This window comes from Oryctolagus cuniculus, chromosome 18 (assembly GCF_964237555.1).
Source record: "Oryctolagus cuniculus chromosome 18, mOryCun1.1, whole genome shotgun sequence".
Lineage (NCBI taxonomy): Eukaryota > Metazoa > Chordata > Mammalia > Lagomorpha > Leporidae > Oryctolagus > Oryctolagus cuniculus.
The window spans coordinates 61,961,598-61,988,735 of record NC_091449.1 but is presented as its reverse complement, the minus strand read 5'-3'; the positions used below and the strand labels follow the sequence as shown (position 1 = coordinate 61,988,735).

Here is a 27,138-nt window from a genome sequence, read left to right as displayed (position 1 = left end):
ATTCAGAGGGGTTAATTAAGCCATAACTTTCTGTTGACTGCAGTATACAAGGAATAAAAGGCTTGACTTCGCCTGCTGATTAAGCTCCTAGTGACCGTGCCTTCATTTTCTTCCCTGTGGTTGAGTGAAATAAAAATCTTAAAATTTTTTTATTTATATAAGGTGCACCAACTTCATGTATTTCATGGATACAGAGTTAAGAGCATAGCAATACTTCCTACCCTACCTTCCCTCCTGCCCATAACCCCATCCTCCCTCCTCCTTCCCTTCTTAGTCTTTTAATTAAAGTCTTTGGTGAGTTCTGGTCTTGGGTTGCAAGGCCAGTTAAAAATCAGTTAATATTTACAACTCAAGTCACCTTGAGATCATCCAGAAAGAGAAGGGGAAATTTTATCCCTAGTATCTTCTCTAAGAATCACCGTTCTTTTTTTGTTTTTGTTTTTTTCTAGCCCACAGCTTAAATGTTTCCATCTTTCTTCCTTTCAGCCAATTGTTCAAGACACCTTTCCTTTACTAGGAATTCACTAAGTCTGCAGCATGCTTTTGTGTCACAGAAAGTAATGACTGATTTTCTTCCCTTCCTTAGGGAGTTCGGTAAAATCAAAATAAATCAAAACCTGATAACTCTATAAGTCAGGCATGGGTGGAGTGGTTTACAAGCTGTTCTTGAAATTGCTATGATGAGGTTAATTTCAGCTCACATTCAGTGGTTACTGTCCCCAGATGAAAAGGATGAGAGAAGCACATCACACCTGCAGGGAGGTGAGCTTCCTGGCCATTGGCCCAACCTCAGTGATCAAGAGAAGAAAGAGGTGAGTACCCTCACCGGTACCGCTAGTCAACCTCTAGGGGGTAACAAGATTTAAAAAAAAAAAAACTTCAAAACCAGGATCCTGGGATGTTCTAGGAGGCTTCTATGGGAAGAGGAGAAAAAGGAGATCTTTTGGAAAATTTATGCATAGAAATTTCCAAATCCATAACTAACCTTGCCTGAAAGTTGCATGACAACACGAGAAAGTGGGAAACTGCCTCACCATATCCCCATGTCCCTTTTCTCCTGGGCCTCCCTTTTCTAGAAGAAGTCAAGTGAGTTGGCTCCTTGCCTAGAAGAGACAGCATGTATTGCCGTGGTCACAAATTCAGGACTGGGGTGATTTCCACATGGATCTGAGCCACGGCTCTGCCATTTGTTAGATGAGTGAATGACCTTGAGCTCCCTGAGACTCATAAACATACAATCTTGTTTTTTCCGTGTAATGATTTGATAAGATAGGTATTTCTCTAATTCACCTATAACAGATGGGGAAATGGAGGAATACAGAGGTTAAGTAAATTATTCAAAGCCACTCAGCTATTTCAAATGTTGATATGAGATCAACTAAGATGTGGGTGAAATCTGTGGGGTGAGGCTGGTTCTACGAAGGACGTGAAAATGTCAGTAGTTGCTCTCATTCCATGCTAGCTTAGCTGCCTTTTTCCTACCAAAATGCTCTGTGTCTGAAATAAACAGGTATGAACTATGACTATTTTTTTTCTTAAAATGTAACAGATAAATATGCTTTTCTTCCACAGAATTCAGATGTCCCAACACACACACATACACATGAATGCAAATAATCTTGCTTATAAGTCTTTATGCCTGGTAAAATGTGCAGAACACCAAAGGTATCAGGAGGCGTACATACCTAAGACCACGTAAGGGATTACAATACTCACCCTTAAGAAAGGACATCCCTGTACTAGACAGAGATCAGAAATGTCTATGTTGTGGTTCTCTCCCCAAGAGCATAACACTGAAAGGAGGAACAAGAGCAATTGCACAATAAAAACAAAACTAACAAACAGTGCTTCAGCCGGGTGACGGAATTCAGCACCATCAGGTGTACCTCCGGTTGATCTTGTGTCTCTGGTGTGGTGCTAGAAGAATGGCACTTCACCTCTGGGGTCTTCCTCCCTCTAACCTGCAAACTCAGTCTTATCGTGACAGGTCCACCAGAAGAGCATTCTACAGGACAACTGGCCGTATTGCTCCAAATTATCAGTGTGGTCAAAAACAAGCCGACAGGGACTTCTGGAAGACATGATGACTAAACACATCACGATGCCCGGGTTGGGATCCTGGAATAGAAAGACATTAGACTGAAAAAAAATTCTAAGAAAATCGGAATCAATTATGGACTTCAGTTAATAATAACATAACAGGGTTAGTTCATTGATTGTAACAAATGCCTCATAGTAACCTAAGACATTAATAAGAGAAACTGCTTGCAGGAGCAGGTGGGTGAGTGACATATGAACTCTGCACAGTCTACCCAGTTTTTTCATATATCAAAAACTGTCCTTAATGGCTATTAATAAAAATTACAGAAGTAATTTTTTCAAACGCATACAGCAAACAAAAGGATACCTTACTGACTCTGCATCAAGCTTCAACTGCCATGCCCACATCAAGGGAAACCCGAGCCAGGTGGATGAAGTAAGATACGTGTTCAGAAGGATGGTGGTCGAAACGTTCTCTCTCTTGGACTGTCTGCTTTCCATCCTGGAGCCCCGTTGGCCAGGGAGTCTCAAATCTTGGAAGTCCCCAGATGAAAACGGGGCCCTGTCTGAAGATACAGCCTTCTGTCACCCATCAGGACTCTGTGGGCCCATGGCTTCCAGAGGCATCCTTCTCTGTCTGTGCTCACAGGCATGCCTCTGTGCTCCTGTGTGGGAAGGGCGGAGGAAAACGACTTGTTAAATGGTTAACCTGTGCAGGCCCTGTGTTTGTAGCATGTGCCTGCCTTCAGGAAGCCTGCAGTGCCCTGAAGAACAGGGCGGCAGCCCCACCTGAGAGTGACACCAAAGTTCCCATAGTTAACATCTATGGCAACAGCTGTGAAGGGTGGGAAGGAGGTCATATATCCCCGTTAGGACCAAGAGGAAGAATCTAGAAGGTTGATGATCACAATGGCACACAGTCCTGTGGTTCCTCTGGTGAGCCCACAGCCCTCTCCTTAGTTACCTTATTCCTGGTCTTTGGTGCAACAAGCTAAATTCAGCATTTCCAAGGACAAAATAGGAGCAGTTGTGACCATGAGACTACAAACGCTTTTTCTTAAGCTGTCGCAAGGGACAGGCTCTGGGGCAAGTGCAGGCAGCAGATGGCTGGGCCGTGCCTGCTGCTTCCAATCTCATCTTGCACCACTGGGCTGGTGCATCCTACATACGCAGCAAGATTCTGCTGAATGGGAGGAAAGCGCCAGTATGTGCTCCAGATCTAGAAAGTGCATACTCTTGGTGTTTGGCGAGCGAAATCCAAAACCAACAAGAAAGAACAAGAAGCCAGAAATGGGAAACTGAAAACATCACGCTGTCCTGGAGAGCAGTGTTTTGGTTTAAGTTTACTGTCCTGGAGTAAAGGCAAGGAGAAAAACTGGTTCTTCAAGTTGGTGTGGGCGGAGAGGGGCAAGAAAGTGGTGGGAGAGGAGATGGGGGCAGGGAGCAGGCTGGGGAGAGATGAATGAGAAAGTCAGGGAAGAAAGAGAAGAGAACAAGGAGCCTAAATTCAATTTATTATTATTGTTGTTGTTTTGCAAACTAGAACCTTTGACTGAATTTCAGGTATGGGGTGAAAATAAAGACTGAATTCACTTATTACTATGTATATATGAAAGACATACAGGTAGAATTTCATTCATATACATGAAAGGGTTCATATATGCATAGCTAAACACACAGGTGTACATAAAAAAATAAGGGAAACACCATTTACTGGAAATTAAAAAAAAATATAATCTATGCCCTGCCTCCCTAAAAACAAAATGGTTTGTTCCCTGTTAAGAAAATTTTCTTAGGTTGTTAAATAGGAAATACAGAATGCCAAACTGTGAAATACAGCAAAAAGAGTTCCAAAGTAGGAGTTCATATCATTAAACACTCACATCAAAATAAAAAAAAAAAAAAAAAAGAAAACTATCAGTGTGGGAAGTATGTGTGTCATGGAGGGAGGTTCAGTGAGGAATGAGAATTTTCAATGGTGCAACGGAATCCCAAGATGCTTGGTTTTAATGACTTCCTATTCGTGCAGCCATGATAAAATATGGCTTCCATGTTTAATCTCTGACTTGAGACTACACACTGCAGAACTCCAGCAAAGATGCCAAGAGCAGCCAGGGCCACTAGACATGTTCCTTCCAACAGACTCTGTTGGCTTGTGAGTGACGGCTGTTTCTAGCAGGCGCTGGGACGAAGCTTGCTGCACTGTACACCTCCGAAGAGTGCAGAGGCTCTGGTGAACAGGGCGTGGCAAACACGCCTGACTGTGCCGGGGACATTCAGTAGCATGTAAGTCTGCAGAGCTGGAGCACCACTCTCACACCTGCCCATCATTGCAAGACCCAGAGCAGACAGATCTGGTTCTGTGAGACACTTCTGGGGGGATGTGCACATCGCATATCAGAGTGCCTGGTTCAAGTCCTGGCTCCTTAGCTTATGAATCTGCTTCCTATTAATTTGCACCCTGGGAGACGGCAGATGACAGCTGAGGCGCTTGGGTCCCTGTGAGAGAAGCCGATGGTGTTCGGGGCTCATGACTTCCACTTAGCCAAACCGTGCACCCTTTTCCCTAGAGTGCCTGGGCTATAGGAGTGTTCCTAAACTCCTCTCAGCAAAACAGTCACCTAGATGCTTACTAAACACACAGCTTCCCAAGTCCTTCCTGCAGATCTCAACTTCAGTTGCACATTAGAGTCAACTGGGGAGCTTTTAAAACTCCTGATGACCAAGCTGTCTTCCAGGCCAATTCCATCAGAAACATGGGTGTGGGATGCGGGCATCAGTAGTTTTAGAGTTCCCAGGTGATCCCCACGTGCAGCCAGGTTTGAGTGCCACTGTAGGGTTTGTGATTCAGCAGGTCTGCATTGGGACCTTGGAACCTGGATGAGCAACAGGTACCCCAGGGGAGTCTCATTGTCATGCAGTGACTTTGCAAATACAAGTTGAGTATCCCCTGATCTAAACTACTTGGGGCCAGAAGTGTTTCTGACTTTAGATATTGTTTCCAGATTTTAGAATATTTCTAATATATATATAATGAGATACCTTGGGAGTAAGACCCAAATTGAAACATGAAATTCATTTGCATTACATGTATGCTTTATACATATAGCCTGAAGTTCACTTTATAGAATATCTTTAATGATTGTATTCACAAAACAGAGTTTTACAATGTGGAATTTTCCATATGTGGTGTCATGTTGGAACTCAAAAAATTCAGATTTTTGGGGCATTTTATATTTTGGATTTTTGGCTTAGGGGTATTCAACCTGTGCTGGACCACAGCCTTGGCACCAGATCCAGAATTGTTTCCGAAAGGCCAATTTCTCATATTATTGTTCAATCAGAACTCACTCTCCTGGGCATGGCTCAGGGCTCCAGTAGTAGACTCCTGATCATGTTTGACTAATCACATTCTCTCACCTGGGATATAGGAAGAGGGGAGTCCCCTGGTTGCAAGTGATTGTTTTCTTGTAAGAAGATAAAGAATAGATTTGGGATTGCCTTCATTATCCCTGCATGGTGAAATTGGGACAAAAGAAGGAAAGAAAACGTAGTAGAGACCAACTGAGAGAAAAGAAGGTATTAAGAGACAAAATGGGGAAGGAAGGAGAAAGGGAGAGGTACACATGGATCCATTCCTGCTTCAAAATCCTCGTGAGGCCAAAGGACATACTCTACCGGTAGGCTTATAAGATACTCCTTAGTTCTTTAAATTCTCTATGTGTTTCAATGCACTTCTTTGTATTTTCCAGATCAAGTGGATTTTTCTCTCTTGCATCTGCAAAACATCTGAGATACTAATTCTAGAGCTGGTGTGGTGTAATGGGTTAAGCTGCTGCCTGTGATTCCTACCATCCCATATGGGTGCTTGTTCAAGTCCTGGCTGCTTCACTTCCAAACTAGCTCCCTGCTAACATACCTAGGTAAGCAGCAGAAGATGACCCAACTGTTTGGACCCCTGTACCCATGTGGGAGACCTATATGGAGTTCCTGGCTCTTGGTTTCAGCCTGGCCCAGTCCTGGCTGACATTTGGGGAGCAAACAGTAGATGGGAAATGTGTGTGTGTGTGTGTCCTCTCTTTACAACTCTGCCTTGCAAATAAATAAATCTTTTTAAAAGAAACCACTAATTTCATGAAAAATAGCATCAAGAATGGCATACAAGAGTGCAGGTGGAATGATGGGCTACAAAAATTCGTTGAATCCATCCTATCAGATCATCACTGTCTTTTGCCAGCCTCAAACTTAGATAATCAAGACAGACAAGGCTGCTAGCTGTGTAGCCTTGTGTATGTCAGTATCTCCCAGTCTCAGTTTTTTTCTTCTAAAATTAACTGCATCTACCTCATCGTACGTCGTGAAATGGGATAATAAAATAGGTCTAAACTTTCAGTAGATATACCAGAGATGCCACTCTTGGCCGTTCTACAAGATAAGATAAAAACACCACTTCCCAGAGGTTATCCTGCCATTTAGTGGATTTTATGCAACAAAGTTAAATAAGTAAAAGGAATAATAGTTTACAGGACAACAAAACAGCTTTCTTTCCTGCTGTCCTTCTCAGAGCTGTTAATTACCAGTGTGTAATGGGAGTCTCCAACACAAGCATGTGATAGGTGAAGCTGTCACGTGTTACAGGACTGTCTAATCTACGGAGGATTCCACAGGACTGGTGTCCTAAAGGGCACACCTGTGATGTTCCCTGCTCATTCCCAAACAGAGCTTCATGAAGCTTGGTGATCCTGAGGGATCATTCTCAGGGATTCTGCATCAGCGTAGATGGTGATAGCCAAATTGAATAAAATTCCAATGCCTTCGCTTCCCCTGAGTAACCTTCCAGCTCCACATTAGGAACTAAGAATTTAAGTTTTTAAACAATGGAAAGAAAAAACATAAACTATATGTATGTATGTATATACACATATTTTCTTTTGAAATTATATATATATATGTATATATGTAGTCATTGGCCTATATTGGAGCTTGTGAATTCATGAGTAATTTCCATGTGATGCGTTCACCATTTTCCCCAGAGTCACATGAACAATACATGTCTTCATTGTCTCAGGATCCCCTTTTCTCTAATCACAAATTGTTTCATTTCCTTCTTTAAAGTGGGGCTTATTGAGGTATGATTTATAAACAATAAAATTAACATTTTATGTTCAGTTACAGGAATCCTGACAAATATGTGTTTGTGTATCACCACTACACTCAAGACACAGGATATTTCCATTGCCCAAAAACATTCCCTGTGTCCATTTTTAATCAACCTCTTTCCACCCTCAGCCTCTGGCAACCACTGAAGTGTTCTGTTCTTCTAAGTCTCTGTTTGTATTTTTCCTTTCTAGAATGTCATCTAATTGGACTCATACAGTGTGTTTACTTCTGAATCTGGCCTTCTTCACTTACTGTAATGCATTCAAGGTTAGTTCTTATTGTTTTATGTATGCAGAGTATGTTTTTTTTTCATCACTGAGTTGCATTTCATTATGTGAATATACCATAATTTGTTTACCCATTCACCAGGGCTGCCACTTGGGTGTTTCCCATATTCTGGCAATTACGAATACATGTAACAAAAACATTTGTACTCAGATTTTTGTGTGAAAGCATTTTCATTCCTCTTGTGTAAATACCCAGGGATGGAACTACTGGATCATATGTAAGTATATGTTTAATTTTCAGAAAATGCCAGACTACACTGTAAAGGGCTGTACCATGTTGTATTCCAGCCAGCAACAATGAGAGCTTCAGTTTCTCCCATTCTTATTAACACCTGGAATTACCCATTTACCTTTAAAAAATTATTTTAGACATTCTCATCCATAGAATGCAGTGGTGCCTCACTGTGGTTTTCACTTGAATTTCCCATGTGACTGATGTTTTTCAGCATCTTTTCATGTCCTTATCGATCATTCAACGTCTTCCTTGGTAAAGGACTATTCAAATAGCTTGCCCATTTTTATTAGGTTGTTTCCTTATTACTGACATTTAAGAATTTTTTCTCCTTTTATAATTCTTTTTTTGCTTATCTTTTTATTAATATAAAGAGAACACTTTGATGTAGTTTCAGATACAATGCTAAGAATATAACAATACTTTTCTGATTCCTTCCTTCCCTGTCTCCCTCCTTCTCCCATTCCTTTTTTCCTTCCTAATTTCTGAGATAACATTTTTTTAATTAATTTTATAGTCAAAGGCTTAATGTTCCACTAAATAAAAAGTTCAACTAGTAAAGATTCTCGATACTAACTGTTCACCGGATATGTATTTCGAAAGTATTTTCTGAAAGCTTGTGACTGATTTATTAATTTTAACAGCATCTTCTAAAGGGCAGTAATTTGTTATTTTTATGATGTCCAATTTGTCAATTATTTTTAAATTAATTATACTTGTTGTGTTGTGTCTAAGAAATCTGTGCTTAACCCAAGATTTTCTCCTATCTTTCCTTGAGAAGTCTTATTTTTAAATTTTACAGTTAAGTCTGTTATCCATTTTCCTAAACATTATTGAAATACAGTATATATGCCAAGAGATGCACGTAGTGTACAGATAACTGAATTTTTTTATCCTCTGAGCACACTCATAGCCAACACCCAAATTAAGAACAGAACATTACTACTATCCCAGGAGTCCTCAGTAATTGTTGTAGATGGTGTTATAGACCAACATTTATTTGTTTTGCATAAGGATGTCCAAGTAAGCCAACTCTATTTGTTGAAAGATTATCTTCACTATTGACTCCTTATGTATATCTAATTTCTACTCATTTTTAGGAGTTGTCCTACAGTTGAAACATATGTATTTTTAAATTTATTGCAGTCAACTACCTATAACATTTTAATACTACACATAAAATATTGAAAGGACGTTCCAAAGATAAACTTTCAATTCCCCATCAAGATAGGCCCTGTGTCTCTGAGTCTCATGAGTGGGGATCTCCCGGTGATGTGCCCCCCACACACACCCCAGCAGCAAAAGTGTGCTTTGTATCCGTGCTGAGTCTCATGTGGGGTGGTTCATTGCACCCCAGCTAGCAGTAAGACATCTCTGTTGGTACTGACACAAGATTTGGGTCCCAGAACTCTTTCCTGACCTTCTCCCAGATATAGGGTGATTTATCTTTTGCCTTCCCTGATCTCTAGCATAATGGGTTCCTCTTTGGTCCCTGGAGGCTCTAGGTAAATCAGCCCTCTTCAGGAATCTTAAAGACTTAGTTCCATGGGAGGAAAGGGCCCTGGTGGGTCTTTCTGCCTTCCCAGATGACTTTGCCCCCCTCTTCCAGAGTTGCACCACAGAAGGAGCTCTCTCTGTTCCCCTGCAGGGTCCCAGTCTCACCTGTGGGCCTGGGTGGAGGGCCATGCTGAAATTCCTAGAAGTAGTGAGAGCTTCCATGCCTCCCAGGGTTCCATGTGTTCATGTTACCCAAATTCAATCTTTAGCCATTTGTTAAAAGATTAGGATGGATCCTGGCATTATGTTTTCTGTGGCCTGCCATGGGGGACCTGTGCTCCCATCCTATGTCTCCTTAGTGAAGCCTACCTTCACTTCAGAATTGGGCTACTAAGTGCCCGAAAACCTCAACTCACTCATGGAGCCAACAAAGGTTGTGACTTCATTTATTGTCACTTTTCCTTATTGTTAGGACAGGAACAATATTCTTTGCAGTTCCTACACCCAAAGTATAAACACTCTCTCTCTCTCTCTCTCTCCCTCTCCCCCCCACCTCTCTTTGAAAGGCAGAGAGAGAGTGAGGGGAGGAGATGGACAGAGATCTTCCAACAGTTGTTTACTCCCCAAATGGCCTCAACAGCCAGACTGAAGCAGGGAGCCCAGAAACCATCTAGGTCTCCCACATGGGTGGTAGGGACCCAAGTGCTTAGAACATCTTCTGCTGTTTCCCCAGGCGCATCAGCAGGGAGGTGCGTTGGAAGTGGAACAGCTGGGGCTCAGCCGATACTCCAGTGTGGGATAGGATAGTCCCAGGTGGCAGCCTATTGTGCTGTGCCACATGCTGGTTCCTCTCTCTCTACACAAAGGCCCTAAGCATTCAGGAAATGCCCTATTCCATCAGATACGTACAGATGGTGGACCAGATCAGTGAGTGGCTTGATGGTCCAGCCAGTCATTCAAACAACGAATTCCATTAGGCTTATTTGTCTGAATTATATATGTAGGCACTGATTTTAATTGAATCTTGATTAATTTGTTGATATATAGACACAAAAATCCCACTGAAAATGTCTGCTAATATATTTCTTTCTATAAGATTTGTTTACTTATTTGAAAGGCAGAGTTAACAAGAAGGAGAGACAAAGATCTTCCATCTGCTGTTTTACTTCCCAGAAGGCCTCGACAGTCAGGGCTGGGCCAGGCCAAACACAGGAACCTGTAACTCCATCCAGGTCTCCCGTGTGGGTGGAAGGGACCCGAGGGCTCGAGCCATAATCTGCTGCTCTCCCAGATGCATCAGTGTGGATTTTGATTGGAAGTGGAATACCCAGGACTTGAACCAGCACTCCTAAGGGATCCCAGCATCACAGGCAGCAGCTTAACCTGCTGGGCCACAATACTGGCCCCACTGCTAATACATTTCTAGGCAGATGGTTTCAGCTTGGAATTCTTGGGATCCTTTTTTCAATGCCTGTGTTTCCTTACTTTTTAAGCTACAGTCAAATAAATCAGCACTTGTGTTAGTTTCCTAGGGCTGCTCTGACAGATCCCTTCACACTAGGTGGCCACAATAACAGAAGTGTATTCTCACACTCTTTGGGGCCAGAAGTCTGAAATCAAGGTGTGAACACAGTTGGTTGCTTTTGGGAGGCCCCTGAGGGAAACCTCTACTCCATGCCTCTCTGCTGGTGGTAGTGAACCTGGGTGGTCTCTGGCCTGTTGATGCCTCCTCCACCTCCTGTATCCATCTTGAGATCACCTTCTTCTTTCTGTCTCTCTGCCCCCGTCTCTTCTTATAAGAACACTTGCTACTGGGTTTAGAACCCACCTTTGATCCCAGACCACCTCCTCTTTGAGATTCTTAATGACACCTTTAGAGTCACTTTCACAGGGCCTTGGGGTTAGGGCTAGAAATGTATCATTTTGGGGTCCTCTGTTACTCCCAGTCTGTGCTTACCACATCAGAGATCTTGTATTGTGTTTACATTGTAGGTTTGGGATGGCACTGAATCAGCTTCACTTGGACGAGAGAAGCCGGAGAGAATCACTGGTCATTGTAATGGGTGTTGAATATTTGCTGGTGTCACCCAGAGCCAAATGATTTCATCAGTTGTCACTACTGATATTTTTTTTAATGAAAATCATTGAACTTGATCTTGCTGGACTTGAGATTTTTTAGCTAATATCAAATGAATTTTAACGTGGTCTGCAATTCCACATTGAAATAGCACATCATTGCCATGAAGCCCACAAAACACTGAAGCAAAACCAAGTCAGGAGTAGTTAATGAACTCAAGTTAACTTGATGAAGACCACACACGTCGACTTCTGTTCGGCAGCAGCAGACTCACGTCTTTAGTGGCATTAAGATGAGCGTCCATGGTGCCACCGCAATCGGAGTGGTGTAATTGTGCTGCTCAGAGATTAAGAGCTGAATTCGTATATCGGCTGATCCCTGGATGCAAGGCCTTAGGTAAGTTACTCCATTTGGAGTACCTCACTTTCTCCGTCCTTTAAATGGAATAATGCCGCTTCCGTTATCTCGATGTTGTGCCAAAACATTGATTAAGCAAAGACCAAGCACTGGCAAATGCTGATAACCTTCTGTTGGGATCTTAGTGTGTTATTCATTTAATCAACAGCCTTGCCCCACATGGACTGATAATGTAATGGCTCATGGTATTGCTCTATTCATGCTGCAGTGAAGCCTAGAAAGAGCCCTGGAGTGGAAGTCAGGAGAGGTGACTTCTAACCCAAATATCACCAACCATCCAGCTCTGTAAGCTGCAGTAACTCAGTTTACTTCTCTGGGTCTCAGCTGGCTTAAATCCCGAATGAAGTACCAGAGGGTCGCGAGCCATCTCCCGAGAGCCTCACACTCGTCCTCTGCAGTGTGGCTGGCAGGCAGACATTCAGCCTCACTTGTCATTCATTCCAGGGTTTCACACCACTGGTGATTCACCAATCATCTTTGAACTCAGAGAGTAAAATAAGCACAATCCAGAGAACAAACACTAAGCCTGTCTTTGCCAGAAAGAAGATTCTGATTTGGGGTTAAAACACATGCCAGAATATGGTTTTTTTTTTTTTTTTTCTGCTAGGCCCAGTGCAGAGCCTGTTCAAGGCACCCCTCCCCAGCACCTGGCACAACCCCAACCTCACTCTCACACAGCCTAGTGTTTACAGCCACTCCACAGCCTCCCAAGTATGTATTTCATAAAAGGAGGGCCTGTCCAAATCCCCTGTAATGTCTCCAGGGGGAAAGAACAGAGCCAGTAATCTGGGCCGTGTCTGCATGCTGTAAATTCTCCAACCCCCTTCTCCCTCTGCAGACTCTCGCATGCACACACACGCGTGCATACACACACATCAACACAGCCGTAAATACATACACTCCCATTTAATAGGCTAGGGACTCCAATTACAGTTACAGTCTAATAAAGCTATCTGCAGGGTATGTGTAGAAGTACAAGTGTGTATGTGTGTGTGTGTGTGTGTGTTGGGGGGTCGACTTATAAGCTTCCTCCTCCTTGACATGTGGTCCTAAATTCTCAACATGTGACATTCCTCTGGGACATTTAAATAAGCTGTCCTCATAGTTTGCAAGCCTTAAAACACGGGGCTCCTTCTTCATAAGGTACAGATCTCCAAACAGTGATGGCAGTGTTAAGTCAAGTGTGAGAACTTCTGAGTTCAAAGTCCTGTGCATGCGTGCTGGTTGTGAGCAGCTGGCCACGTGACTGTAACACATATTCTGCATCAGATTTCCCCACCATGCACCATTTCTTCAGGATATACCCTCCTGACTCTTGGATGCATGTGGGATCAAGGAAACAAGTCGTCTTTGGAGTTAGACTGACCTGGGTTTTTATTTTGAGACGCAGAGAGTGAGATACAGAGACCAAGAGCAGTGTCCTCAACTAGTTCAGTCTCCAAATGCCCACCAAAGGCCATATCAGGGAGAAAGGAACTCAAGGCAGGTCTCCCTTGTGGGGGGCAGGAACCCAAGTATTGGAGCCATCAGCCACCACCTGCTGCCTACCACACTCTGCCTGGGCCAGGAGCTGCAGCAAGGAATCCAACCCTGGTTCTGCGATTCAAGACACATCTTACCCTTAAGTGCCAGGCCACACACACCCCACCCCAGCCCAGGCCTGGGTTTGGATCCTGTGGGACCGAGTGCCAACAGAACCGCCTTGGACACATCTACTTCTGGCTTTGATCTTGTGTCAATGGGGACCGGGCCCAACAGGGAAGGCAGGAAGAGCTACAGGACCCAGGTGGGCACAGACTTGCCACTGTGTTCCAGCAAAGGCAGAAGCGCTACAGAGAAAGAAAAGCGCCTGTGGAAGGCGGGCCGGCCCTCCTTTCTGTTCTAAGGAGGCTCCTGGGCTCTTCCTCCGGCCAACCCAACAGGTGACCTCCTCTGAAGGCCGCCCTGCAGGTCAGCGTCCATCCTGGGCGCTCACCCAGGCCTCAGCCGGAGTGGACACAGCTGCAAGGGGCGGGGGCAGGGAGAGAAAGACCTAGAAGCCAGCTCCGGCGACTGCACAGTCCCCGCATTGGTTTTCTTGGCTGGGACAGCGAACTTTCTGGCTGCCAAGTTTCTGGAGCAGGACCGGTGTTCCGCGGCTGCCATTGGTCGGCCGCGGCTGTTGCTAAGTGGACGGACCAATGGAGAGCGAGGGGCGTTTGGATCTGCCCGCTGTGGGCGTGACTGCGTCCGAACCCCCGAGGCCGCAGCCCAGGCTACTGGGCTCCCTACACGGAGGGGCTGGGCTGGGCTGGGTCGGGGGCGCAGCCGGCTCGGCGCCGCCCGGCGCGCCCGAGAGGCTGGGCCTGCGGGGCGGTTCACCTGTCAGGCGCGTCCCTCCTGGCTTTGTACAGCCTGGAGGGACAGGGCGGGACGCGCAGGTTGGGCTGCTTTTTCCCTTCTCAGTGCAAGTGTGTGGTTTGTGTTTTAATAGCTATGACAACTTGGTGAACTCTCGCGAGAGCACCTGCTGCTTTTCCTGCCACCCTCCTTGCCCTTGCTCCAACTCGGTTTTTCCACACTTCTGCAACTTGAGTCCTACACCCCTCTATACACATACACACACCCAGATCCTACCCACACACCACACACATCCTACATACACACACCCCCTACACACCCAGACCCTACCCACACACACCACATGCACCCTCCATGCACCCACAGATCCCTAGATGCACACACACAGAGACCCTACCCATACACACCACACACCCTACGTACACACACCTGCTACACACCCAGATCCTACCCACACACACCACATGCAATCTGCATATACATACATGCCAAGACCCTACCCATACATAACACACACCCTACATACACACACCCAAATACTACCAGCACACACCACGTGCACCCTACATATGCACACATGCCTAGACACACAGAGACCCTACCCATACATACCACAAACCCCCTACATACAAACATCCCCTACACACACATACACCCTACATATACCCTAAATATACCCTGAATACACACACAGACCCTACCCATACATGCCACACGCACACTACATAGACACACACATATTCTACACAAACACTACCTACACATACACCCTACAGACCCTACACACACACCCTACAAACACACACACCCTAGACACACATCAAACATGCACCCTACACATGACACACATATGCTGGCCTCGGAGGGCACAGTTTCTTTGCTTCAAAGCTGGAAAATATAAAGTGCAAGTTGTTCAGAAAGGAGAGAGAATTGAGGCAGGCTGTGCTGGGAAGTTTAGATTAATAGACATACTGTGGATATTAGTAATAATAGCTATCATTTTCCAAGGGCTTAATCTTCACCAGACCCTGGTGAAGCAATCGGTGAGCCTCGGCCTATTTCAAGCACATCATAGAGATGGGTAAACTGAGGCGCAGAGCAGTGGGGCCGTTGCTCCTAGAGGCCAGGAAGAAGCAGGACTGGAATACTCCCGTGCTTCTGCACACCTCGGTGACAAACCATGTGGTGTGACAGGTCCTACGTCCCTACCTGGGATGCATCAGTAGAATCCACATGTCACCCCCGACCATGCCCAGCCCAGCTATCCTCAGAATGCACGTGTCTGTGACCAAGTCCTGTCCTAGCCCGTCACTAGTTTTAACTTTAACATAGAAACACAAACACGTCTTCTCCAAGAAGGAGCGAGAAGCCGTTTGTTCAGCGGCCGTACTTGGCGTCCCTCTGACTGGTGTGGGAGCACAGTGCAGAAAGGAAAGGAGATTTGGTCAAGGTCATGGTGCTTGAAGCTTGCCACACCTGTGAGACCTGGCGGCCAGTTCTCGCCAGCCTGAAAAACCTCTCTCTAACAGATGACTGCAAACTTAAGGTGAACTCAGCTAGGACTGGGAGTTCCTCATTCTGATTTTGCTAACTGTCCTATTGGGTGTGTGTAGCCAAGGCACAGAACACGAGGCCTGTGCCTGGAGGTCGCACCGTAACTTGGTGGCAGACCCAGTACTGGAACGGAATTCCCTGCTCCCGAGCTAACTTGTCTGCTCTCCATGAATGCCTGCAACTGACAAGTTATCAACGTGAAACTACAACAAAATGCTTTTCAAAACGCAAGGATCGGAATGTGCCAAAAAAAAAAAAAAAAAAAAAAAGACTGCAGGGAGAAATGAAATATATTTTATTTTTTGTTTGGAAACTGCATGTGAAGCAGCCCCAGCCAGGAGCTGGATTGACCGGTGTACACCCTTTGCCGGCCTGCTTGTCTGTGCCTGGCAGTCAGCTACCTGCCCCACAGCCCTTGTCAGAGGCTGGCACTGGAGGGAAGCGTGTCTGTACTCAGTCTGCTGTTGCCTAATAGGCTCGGCACAGAGGCTCCAGCCAGATTTCCTCTTCTCCTCCCAGTGGGAGACAACCTAGACAGGCCCAGTTTCTCCCCTAACGCAGGGAGAGCCCAGGATGTCACTCTCCTGATGGCTTAGAGATGAGTTTGTGCCTTTCCAGCCCCACCCTTCCCTGGAGACTCCTTGGTCCCAGAAAGATAGTACCGTCTCCTTTCCTTAAATCCCTAGCTTAAAAAGCCTCGCTGAAGTCCTGCTTGTAATCTTTTACCATAAAGTTTATCTTCTGAAAGTTTTCTCTCAAACTTACGGAAAATAAAAAAAAAAAAAAAGTAGGGATGGAGCAAAGCAGATTATTGTGTTTGTGGAGGCTGATATAATTGCTGGCTGTTTTCCTAGGATCCCACTGGAACTCTTCCGGCAGCCCTGGTGGTTAAAGAATGTCTGCAAAGCAGCTCTCCCCACCCCCATAGCAACAAGAACCAAGGCCCTCCTGCCTGCTGGGAGCACCCCTCCCTCCCAGGCTTCCAAGCTTTGCAGGCTGACCTGGTCAGAGCCTCTCCCTCTTGCTTTTAGGGTTCCTTTTGGTCAAGAGCCTCGCAAGTGTCCTTGCTCCCTCTGCAAGTATCTCTCTGGAGGGTACTCTCTCTGCTGGGCTGACAAGGGGCAGCTGACACAGACAGGCTTCCACCCTGCTGGAGAAACACTGTCATGGAAATCATCACAAATCCAAACTCATGCTGTCATCTGTGCTACAACAGAGTACTGTGTTCATGACAGAGTGAGCATGGGACTTAAAATCGGTGTAATCAAGACAGGCTTCATGGAGGAAAGGCTCTTTGATCTGGGGCCTCGTGGAAGAACAGGGTTTATGCATACTGGGGATGAGAGTGGACAGGAAGAAGAACCAGCATAACAGACGTCCACTGCTGGGCCTGGCCTCTGTGTGTGTGCACTGAGAGCAGTTAGCAGAGCCTGCTCAGTTCGATCCTCCTTCTGTTAATGGAAAATGACTTTTTATGCAGACTGGTAAAAATTAGCTTCTCTTAAGAACATGGGTCTTTCCCCTGAGATAAGAAATTGGGACCATATGTTGAGCTGTGTCCTTGCTAGGTGGGTGTACAACTCACCAAGGGAATACAATCAACACATTTTCCAGGGCTTCCGTAATCAGGGAGTGGGAGCACTGGAGTCCTGCTGATTTTTGCCTTGGCTCAAGGTAGCTTGTGTTATGAAGAAATATTCAACTCTCAGTGCCCTGAACCAAGAGTTCACATTCAAATGCAACCAAGATTTATTAACTGCTGACTAGAAACCTAGTATTTCTTCAGTTATACCCCCTGGAAACCCTTAAAACAATGCAAGGAGATAGGACTTTTCAACCCCTTTGCACAGTCAAGAAAACCCAAGGTCCCGAAATCCCCCATACTGATTCCAAATATGCATCATGGATGCATAATAGGATAAAGTTCTCTTTAACACTCACAGAATGAATGTTTTATATCACAGGCGCACAAGATGTCAGGGTTGGACAGAATTTCAGAGCAAATTTTCTTTCTCGACTCTTTGCCAATGTTTGATCTGTAACACCCTTGACATCCAGCCTCAACTTGAATCTCCCCTCTAATAGAAAATTCACTTCCTTTTTGATGAAGCCAGTTTGACTTCCAGATCTTTGATTATTCAGAAAAGCTTCCAGCCTCAAGACATTGTGTTGGCCTAAACAGGAAATGTTACCTTTTAAAGAAACGTGTGGATGAGGTCTTTACCTGGTCAGTGGGCATCAACAGAATCGGGCTACTAACAGTCAAGCTTATTACTTAGCAGTGCTATCCGTTCTGCAAAATAAAGGCAGAACTCAGAATGCCTTCATGGCTATCACAGTCTCGTGCCTGAGATCTCTTGAGGGTTATGCTTCATCTCTTGTTGCCACTACAACCTCTCCTTCATTTTCTGGAGCCTGAATTACGACTTTCAGTAACTGAGTCGACCATTTGTTGCAGTGGTCTTCCAATGGAAACCTTCTAGATTTAATTGCATCGAGGTGTTTCCCTGAGGTTGACTTTTCAGTCTTTTGTTCACGAGGCTGGAGATGAAGGGCTATGGCGTTGACCTTTTCAGAGACAGTAATGATCCCACCAAGTGGCAGCTTCCCAATTCCACAGGCAACCTATGTTCTTGATGTTGCTTTTCTGGTTGAGTGCATACTTAATAGAAAAAAATAAGCTTATGCCTATCCCAAGCATCCATCATTGCATCCCAAATAGGGCCGTTTTCAATCCATCCATCCATCCATCCATTTACCCATCAAACTAATATTTATTGGTCATCTCACTGGAGAGATGAAGCAAGCAAGGCAGGCTTGTTCCTGCTCTCATGATGCTTACAGTTTAGTGGAAGGAAAAAGGCAATGTATAAAGGACCGCAGTGAAATGCCAAATTCCAAGTTACGTACAACCAGACTTTCTCTCCCAAAAACTTCCCCTTGTTCCTTAGAATGAAAAGGGAGGCAAGGAAGCAGATACTGCTCCCACTCAAATGTTAATGCTGCTAGCAGTGAATCATCTTCCCTGTTTATTTCCCAACATGCACTAAGATTATTATGTCAGTTTGTTTGCCACTTGATGGTCTGTTCATCCACTGGAATGGAAATTCCAGGAGAAGAGGAACTTTCTCTCTACCTCGTTCACTGCTGAGCCCCTAACACCTAGCAGGGTTTCTGGGACCAAGTGGGAACATCATATTAATGAGCTAACATATGAATTTTCCATCAGACGTGATTGGGGCAGACATGCTACACAGACCCTGCCATTAAGGTGAGCAGGAGTGATGGCAGGAGGATTTGCGCACCTGTACCTGTTAGGGATGCCCATCTGCTGTTTGTGCTGTTGGCATTCAAAGCGCTACAGTCTACTCCCTAGGAACCCTTTGGGGGTTTGTAGACAAGTCTCTTCTTTATTTTAATAATTTAATTACTGGTTAACAATTAAATCCAAGTGCAGAGATAACTTCATGATTTTGCAACCAAAGGACTTTTTATTTCTTTTTCTCCACTCCCCTATCCACCTATCTCTTTCCAGAAATAGATGCCTAGCATTAAACCGTGTACTTAGCAGTTGGCCATGAGAGCACCTGAATAATCTCTCACCTTGATCAAGGGAGGGAGAAATGGAAAGTTTAATCCCCAGGTGGCTGCATAGGAACCGGAAAATAAAAATGGAGATGTTGGCATTGTCCGGTGCTTTATGATATTTTCCCTTTTTAAAACAATCATTACTTTTGTACTTGCAGCTTGCTTTGTAATCACTTCTGATCATCATTCTCTGTATCAGCACTGCATTTTAAGCATTTTGATGAAGATGCACTTGAGGTCAAGAGTGGGTGAGGGCCTCCTCTGGGAGACAGGCACAAACCCTCAGACCCTGGAACCGATCAACATCCAGAAAGGTATTTGCTCTTCTTGCTAGCATCCCACTGAGGGTTTTATCTCCCACAGGACCCAGGGTACAGGAGAGCACCCATCTTCTGAGTGGGTTTTACCCACCAAGGAGGACGTGGCATTCCCCAAGAGGTTGTTGTCTGAGCCAGAAGGGATGACTGTCTCTGGAGCATGGTGCTGACGATTAGGAATGTTGTCTCTCATCCCCAAATCGCAGACAAGGAGGGAGCAGTTTGATGTCACTGGACGAGACAGAAGATGGATGGCCCTGGGAGGGTTCTCTGTCCTATCGACGCAGACACACCCGTCTCTCTGTCTCATTGCTTACATCACCTTCAATTTGGCCAGATGGACATCATGGGGGGAATTTCGTCTGGACCAGGATTCTTAAAACACTAGCAAAAAGGAGCTGGCTCTTGGGAGAAGTGAGGCCGGGGCCATTAGAAGTTAGGAGCTGGGGCCATTAGGAAGCAGACAGGGCTGTGTTGATGCACAAGGGGGCTGTACTCGATAATGGGAAATGTGAACACAGGTCAGTGCTGTGATTACAGCATCCTGGACGGGGGTCCCTGAGAGGCCAGCAATAGATTAAGACTGACTCAAGCACAGCCTGGGGAAGGGACGAAGGTTGGACCCCTGCAGCTCTGGGGAAGGTCCCCATGTGGGGGGTGGTGGGGGAGAGATGCTCCCCTCTAGGGTGCTGGGGGGAAGTGCTGCTTTGGAGTGTCACACTGGGAAGCAGCACGTGCAGAGCCTCAGAGCTGGAAGAACTGGACCAGCTTGGAGCCAATTAAATAAAAGACCGGAACAGGACTCTTCAGAGAGCTTAATCAAGAATTTACTACACCCTGATGTGATAAGATAGACCAGGCTCCACCCTGTTTCTGGGGGACAACTTGGAGCCTCAGGAAACAGACTCAAAGACTCACAAATGCATTCTGTGGAAATATTAGCTATACCCACCAATATTTATATGGAAGTAAGTGCATCTGTGAGAGTCATTCTGGTGGGGGAAAAATGGGAAATGTTCTAAAAGTCCTGCAACAGAGGAAATGGCTAAATCAATTGCAGTGCATGCCTTCAGTGGTGCTTAGCAAATCTTAGCTATAAAATCATGTTTTCAAAACAAAGTTAATGACATGGGAGAATAATTATGGCATGCTTAAGTAAAAAATGCAGGTTGCATTATGGAACCAGATAGGATGTGATCCCAATTCAATACAGAGAAAAAAGCCCCAAAGGAAATGGAACAAACGGTTAACTGTAGCTATCTCCATGTAGGGGGATTATGGGTTGTTCCTTATATATATTTGTTACGCTCCATGATTTCCAAACTATCTGCATATTAATATGCATTATTTGTGTATGTGTGTAATATACACCACAAACTAATTACTCTCCTCTTTTTTTAAAAGAAATATTTATTTTAAAGGTAATGTAACAGAGAGAAAGAGAGAGAGAGGGGGATCAAGAGATCTTCCATCCACGCTGGTTCATTCCCAAATGGCTGCAATGACTGAGACTGGGCCAGGCAGTAGCCAGGAGCTTAAAACTCCATCCAGGTCTCTCATGTGAGTAGGGGCCCAAGTTTGTGTGTTGTTTTCTGCTGCTTTCCCAGGTGCATTAGCAGGGAGCATTACAAGTGGAGCAGCCAGAACTTGAACCCGTGCTCATATGAGACACTGACTTTGCAAGCATTGGCTTAACCCACTGCACCACAACAGTGGCTCCTGCTCTCTCCTCTTTACCTTCCTTAACCTAATGTGTTCTCTGCACCCTGTTTACTGTCTGACATACATTGATTTAGCTGTTTATTTGTTATGCATCACTCTTAGCCCATTTTAGCATTATAGAAATGCATATGTTATCAGAATTTAAAAAAAGAAAATCATAACTGCAGAGACTTCCTTCATTTCCATGACCATGATAACGTGAAGACTGGGGACAGACTGACTCAGGCGTCTTCTCTGAGGTGGTGTGTCATCAAGGGCAGCTACCAACTGAGTCCCAAGTGGGGAAGGGAAGCAACAGTGTAACTCAGCAGAAGGAAGGAGCTCATCGAGGACCCGGGAGTAGAGGCTCCGCACCCAGGAACTCTGCTAGGCAAGCACGGAGTTCTCAGCGCTGAAATTCACGAAGACCAATTTGTGTCAAAGGCTGGCTCCAGCTCTGAATTTCACTAACTCATTCCTCATGCCCACCTTTGTCCCTGGGTAACTGTTGCTCCAATCACAATATACCCACGGCACATTTCATCTGAAGACAGAGGTTTAGAAGCTGTGTGGCATACTGAAAAGGGTCAAATGTAGATATATAATTAATAGATAGATAGATAGAAGGATATAGATAGGTTTAGAATCCTGATTCCAATACTTCTTAGTCATCTGACCTTATTAAAGGTAATTAAACCTTCCCAGCCTTAAGCTCCCTCACCTGTTAAATAGTATTAACCTCCCAAGGTTATTTGCTGTATGAAATGAGACCATCTATTCAGGTTTTCACATAAAGCTAGGCATATGACCTGCCCTAAATTCATGCCTGGCCATTGTTCCAAAGGTCTGACTCCAAGAATGAACAGAGTCAGCTGCAGCATCATACAACAAATATCAGGCTCCACGTTGGATGGATCTTGATTTAATAATTCCACAGTATCACTGCAGGTCTTTGTAAAAATGAGAGAATTAACTAGATGCTAAGCTATGAATTCCTCTCTGTCAGTGTGGTTTAAAGACCATTGACATCTCAACTAGCTGCAGAACTTTGTAAAATACAGCCCAGGTTAACAATGACTATTTCCTGGTCCCATCAGGCTTCTGAATCACAGTGTCTGGGGCTGAATCCTGAGAACCTGCAATTTAAAGGGTCTTAGGAGACTCTTAGGGACACTTGAATTTAAGGTCCACCACAATTAATGTCCCTAGGAATAAGTAGAAGAGTCTGTGACCTTTTTTAGGTCAAAACACAAAGTTTGCATCCTTCCTCCCATTCCAGTCCAGGATTTTCCTTTTCGTGAGAGTAATGTCTGAGACTGTGGCCATGAGGAAAAAGTACAGACATTTGCCTTGTAGTATTTGAGCTCCCTCCAACTGCTCTTCAGAGACAAAGTCTTGATGTGCCAAGCCTGGTCTTGGAGGGCTGTGGTTAACCACACAAGAGTCTTGAGTGCCCACTGCTCAATGTAGATTCATATGGTCTTCGTTTTGCCCTTTTTAATTTGCACAAATGATCTAGTGGAAATCAGAATCAAAGAAAGAAAAGATCTGTCCTTATTTTCATACCTCCCCACAAATTAATCCTTGTCTCTATTTTACCATATTTCTCCCTCCCAGGCCTTTAATACTTAAGCTTTACAAATTCATAATCATTACATTGATATGCTTCTGAGATATGATTTTTAATTTCATGATCAATTTCTTTCCCTGATTTTCCTTTTTACTGTTCCTCCCACACTATAGAATTCCTTTGTAATAATTAATTCTTAACCTTTTTGTGAGGCTTTGCAGTTCTTGAAGCGTTTTCATGCCCATTATCTTATTAACAGAATCAAATTCATCTGTGGAGATGATAGCTTTGTTCTTTTTCATGGAAAGTATGTCAGTGAAGACTCAACCAGTGAAGTGGTTAGAAGCATGGATGGGCTCTGGAACCGGGAATACCCAAGTTCAATTCTTGCCACTTAATAATCAAGTAAGTGCACTCAAGTGACATATCCTCCCATAGACTTCTCTCTTAGTGTACTTATAGATAGATAATCGTAGTACTACCACGTAGTGTAGCTGTGACGATGAAAGGAGATAATCACTTATAAATGCTTAGCATCACCTTAGAGTAAGGGTTCCATTAGTGTCAATTATTATTATTATCACTGTTATTAAATGTATTAGATAAAGGCTTATAATAACCATAGGAAATAAAAGGACGCCAACTCCATTTAGCCTGGCCTGACCCCTATACATAGCTTAGACCAGTCCACAGTATTCAGCCTAGAAAAACAAAGAATGAACCAAATTTGGTGCTATGCCCTTCACTGATTACTAGTCTAATGGAGAAGTTGTGACTCTATATTATGTGAGATCTTTGAGACAGAAAGATCATTTTTGAGTTCTTACTCAGGATTTAGACATATCTGGTTCAAACAAAACCCAGATGCCCATAGCTTCAAAGTCTTCAGCTGGACCTTCTGGGACTGGAGGTGGAGATGTCATGGGGGTGGAGACAGGGGTTACCATCACCAAGCTTTGCACAGAGGTGCATGTTCTTGCAGGCCTCAGCAAACTTGGTTGGTTCCAAGAGTTCAGGCTCAGGTAAGCTTTGGACAAACACCTGAGGCTCTGAGAAGCTTAATTGAAATGAGCCTGAACTTAAATGTTTTATGAGGTACGCCCATTGCTAATTTTCTTGGCCAAGTTTTCGTCTGCCTCACTGTGGAAGACGCTCTCATTAGCAGCTGGGAAACTCAAGTCTTCGCTGTTCAGCGCTGCTGCAGTTTTCCTCTCCCGCATCTCCTGGAGTCGTAAGCCGTGTGCAGGTGTCAGTGGCACACGGTGTGGTCACACTCCCACCAGCGGCCTCCTGACCTTTTCACCCTGGGAGCCACTTCTCCCTGGGTGCAAGCAGTCTTGAAGTGCCAGAAAAGCCAGACCTCGCCTTCCCCTTAGCCAAGTCCTTAAGGCTGGGACCAAATTCTCTCTCAAACATAACAAGTCTGGAGAACAAGGGAACACCTAATCCAAGCATCTTGCCAAGCTCCCGTGTGAATTGGGAGGGAAACAGAGCCTGTCTTGTGAAAGAAAGGAAAAGTACCTGGGTGGAGGGAACTCATGGCGTGATGCGAGAGAGAAGTTATTCGACCAAGATTTGCTGTCATGGTTTTAGTTTGGACAAGCTGTTCTCCACCAAATTTGAGAATTGTCTTGTGAACTTTTTCTCAGCTACCTGCAACCTCTGGACTGTAAATCCTTTAGCATCTGTTTAGTTTTTGTTCGTGTCAAGAACCATTAGATACATGTGCCAATAATGTTACTAGAAAACTCACACCCTGAAATTTGTAGTGAAGAAACACCTTTGGGTCTGAGTAATTTGAAGAACATTTTTTGGGCCAACAGGAAATGAACTAACAAAGCACAGGTCAGTTACACAGCGGCACACTGAAGTCCCCGTCCTACACTTGTGTTACTGCCCCCAGTGTTCTGGATCAGTCACATTGTAGTTAGAAAGAAGGCTCAACTCTGAGAGAATCAATGGTACAACTTTTTTTTTTTTTTTTTTTTTTTGACAGAGTGGACAGTGAGAGAGAGAGACAGAGAGAAAGGTCTTCCTTTGCCATTGGTTCACCCTCCAATGGCCGCCAGGGCTGGCGCACCGCACTGATCCGATGGCAGGAGCCAGGTACTTCTCCTGGTCTCCCATGGGGTGCAGGGCCCAAGCACTTGGGCCATCCTCCACTGCACTCCCTGGCCACAGCAGAGAGCTGGCCTGGAAGAGGGGCAACCGGGACAGAATCCGGTGCCCCGACCGGGACTAGAACCTGGTGTGCCAGCGCCGCAGGCGGAGGATTAGCCTAGTGAGCCGCAGCGCCGGCCTATGGTACAACTTTAATATGGGAAATCACATGTAGCATGAATGATATCATGTTATAAAGTATGGAGATCTTAATGAAAGGCCAACAGGGTATGAGGAAGCAACCCAGATATTAGCAACAGCTGGAGTCTCCTGATCCAGGGCTGGAGACTGAAGAATGCTACTTTATGAAAACTGCGAACTCAGAGCTGTGCGACAGCAGCTGGGGTGGCAGAGGCTCCATGGGTGGAGCTGGAATTGTGAAGGAGAAACAAGCGTTTGCTGGAGAGGCTGGTCAAAGCTTCCAGAGAGGAGAAACACTACAGCTACTCTCTGCCTCCCACCTTCCTGCTCCCACCAGCACCTGTCATTGGCTGAAACCAACCAGAAGCCAGGTCCTAAGGAAATCAGGAATCAGTGTCCCAGGAAATAAGACAAAGTCAGTATATGACCAGCACACACATATGACCAAGGGCATTACCTGTCATTGTCATGCTTGTTACATAAGAGCAAACTGAAAAATCAGAAAGTACAATGATTTTTGGTGCCAATACCAATATGTTGAAATATGTTGTTGTATGTCATCTCTCTACCACCAATGTCATGTGTTGTTGCTAATACTTTGCTTTTATTGCCAGTATCTGGTATATGCACAGGTTGAGCATCTCTAATCCAAAAATCCATAATCCAAAATGATCCAGCATCCAAAATTTTTTTGTCAACAGACTTGACGCCACACATGGAAAATTCCACGCCTGAACTCTTGCATATGATAGGTCACAGTCAAAACACAGGTACACCGCGAATATTGTCTGAAATAGCCTTCAGGGCATGTGTATAAGGTGAACCTGAATCATAAAATACATTTCATGTTTAGATTTGGATCTCATCACTAAAATATCTCATTATTTGTGTGTGTGTGTTCCCAAAATCCAAAAACATTTCCAATCCAAAAACATCCAAAATCTGAAACATATCCAGTCCCAAGCATTTTGGATATGACACTCAATCTGTGGTCAGGACTCCGTACATATTTCTGATTCAAGAAAAAAGAAGACAAGTCTATGGAGAGCACATTTTAACGCCAAGGAGCAGCAACAGGAACGTAGGAGGCGAGTGGACTCTGCTGGGATGATGTAAAGATTCCATGAGATGTTAGATCTGAATATGTCTCGGAAATGCAAGGCCCGGACAAACACGTGCATTGTCCGTCCTCCTCGGGCTGCGTGAGCCAGCAAAACAATCCAGCATCTTTTTTTTTTTTTTCAGGGTGATGTTGACACATGTCAAATACATTAACATTCCTAGTGAAATGACTCACTTGCAGGGAACAGGCAGCTCAGAAAGACAAGAGAAGAGTGGGAGAAGCATTTGTCAATTGTTCATCTAGTATGACCAGCACCTTTGTTGTTTTTTGTTTGAAAGAGAGCAGTCACGGCTTTGCTGTTAGTGTGTCGCTATTTTATATCATCGTCATTGGTGTTGCAATTTGTCGGTTGCACTAACCTCCGACCGAGAAGTCCAGGTGAGGTCACTAAACTGGTGACTGAGGATGGATGCAGTCTCCCTTGCTCAGCTGCACAGCCTCAGCCACCCTTGCCAGTGCCCTGCTCCTCTCGGGTGCATCTGGAGTGGTGCTGCCCAGCTGTCCTCCAGCACCTGTGTTGCCACTGCCTCGCGGCCTCCTCTCTCCTACATTTTCCCAAGCCCTCTACTCACCCTCCTCTGGTGGATACTGCTACCAAGAACCTGGACTCTGGGCCTGGTTTGGGGGTTGCTGCCCTCGCCTCCCTCAAGCCTCCTCTCCATATGGTTAGAACTTTGCCATTGATGATGTTCCTCTTTTGAGGAAGATTTGAGTGTCGCTGGAGCTGTAATTGAAATGAAGCAAGAATCTGAATTGGATGAAGAAAGATATCCTTACGCACAGGCTCTTCCTCATGAAGTCTTCGCAGGGCAGCCTGCCTTGTGAACAGGGAGAGCAGCTGGGGAAAAGCCTTGGGCATGCCTTCTCCCCAGAGTCACCGCCTGCCCGCCATGGGACTGAGAGCAGGGAAACTGTGCTCTCTGCATCCAAGTGT

General features: G+C 44.9%; 2 long non-coding RNA genes across 2 annotated transcripts in view; both read left to right on the top strand.

The window, feature by feature from the left end:
- Positions 1–5,156: 5,156 nt before the first annotated feature.
- On the top strand, positions 5,157–20,113 carry LOC138846588 (uncharacterized). The gene is made up of 4 exons (XR_011384117.1): positions 5,157–5,963; positions 7,392–7,467; positions 11,209–11,689; positions 19,351–20,113. It is a non-coding gene; the product is annotated as an uncharacterized lncRNA (long non-coding RNA).
- Positions 20,114–22,843: 2,730 nt separating this feature from the next.
- LOC138846587 (uncharacterized) overlaps positions 22,844–27,138 on the top strand; it is a 90,788-nt gene continuing 86,493 nt past the window's right edge. Inside the window, exon 1 of the long non-coding RNA XR_011384115.1 lies at positions 22,844–23,185. This is a non-coding gene — a long non-coding RNA (uncharacterized lncRNA). The remainder of the gene's footprint in view (positions 23,186–27,138) is intronic.